Source organism: Elephantulus edwardii, unplaced genomic scaffold (assembly GCF_000299155.1).
Source record: "Elephantulus edwardii isolate Elephantulus edwardi_28Jun2011 unplaced genomic scaffold, EleEdw1.0 scaffold00295, whole genome shotgun sequence".
NCBI lineage: Eukaryota > Metazoa > Chordata > Mammalia > Macroscelidea > Macroscelididae > Elephantulus > Elephantulus edwardii.
The window spans coordinates 2,051,965-2,052,537 of NW_006400045.1; positions in this window are offsets into that span (position 1 = coordinate 2,051,965).

Genomic DNA, 573 nt, shown 5'->3' on the forward strand with positions numbered 1-573 from the left:
CTGAGAGCTGGACAATGAATAAGGATAACAGAAAAAGAATTGACACCTTTGAGCTGTGGTGTTGGAAAAGAGCGCTGAACATTCCATGGATGGCCAAGAGAACAAACAGGTATGTCTTGGAAAGGGTGCAAGAAAGATAGGGCATTGCCTCACTTACTTTGGGCCTGGTGCTAGGAGGTGTTATCTATTTCTTGAGAAGGCCATGATGCTGGAAAGGGTAGAGGATAGGCAAAAGAGAGGAAGATCCTAAACTAGGTGGATTAAAACACAGTGATGGCTGCAATGTGCTCTTGTGTGTGAGGAAGTGTGAAGATGGTGCAGGATAGAGCAGTGTTCAGATCTACTATTCATAGGGTTGCTATGAGTTGTACTTGATTTGATGACACCTAACAATAACAACAAAACTCCATCTAATATCAGCTGGCATTCCCTCTCTGTGTTGATGGTTTCTATACTACTAAAGTTACCTTGCAATTATAATCCCATTTTCCATCATTTCTTATATTTTTAAAACTCAGTTATGCAATGAAACTCCTGGCTTCTGCAAGATATTTTTTCTTTTTTTTTTTCAAG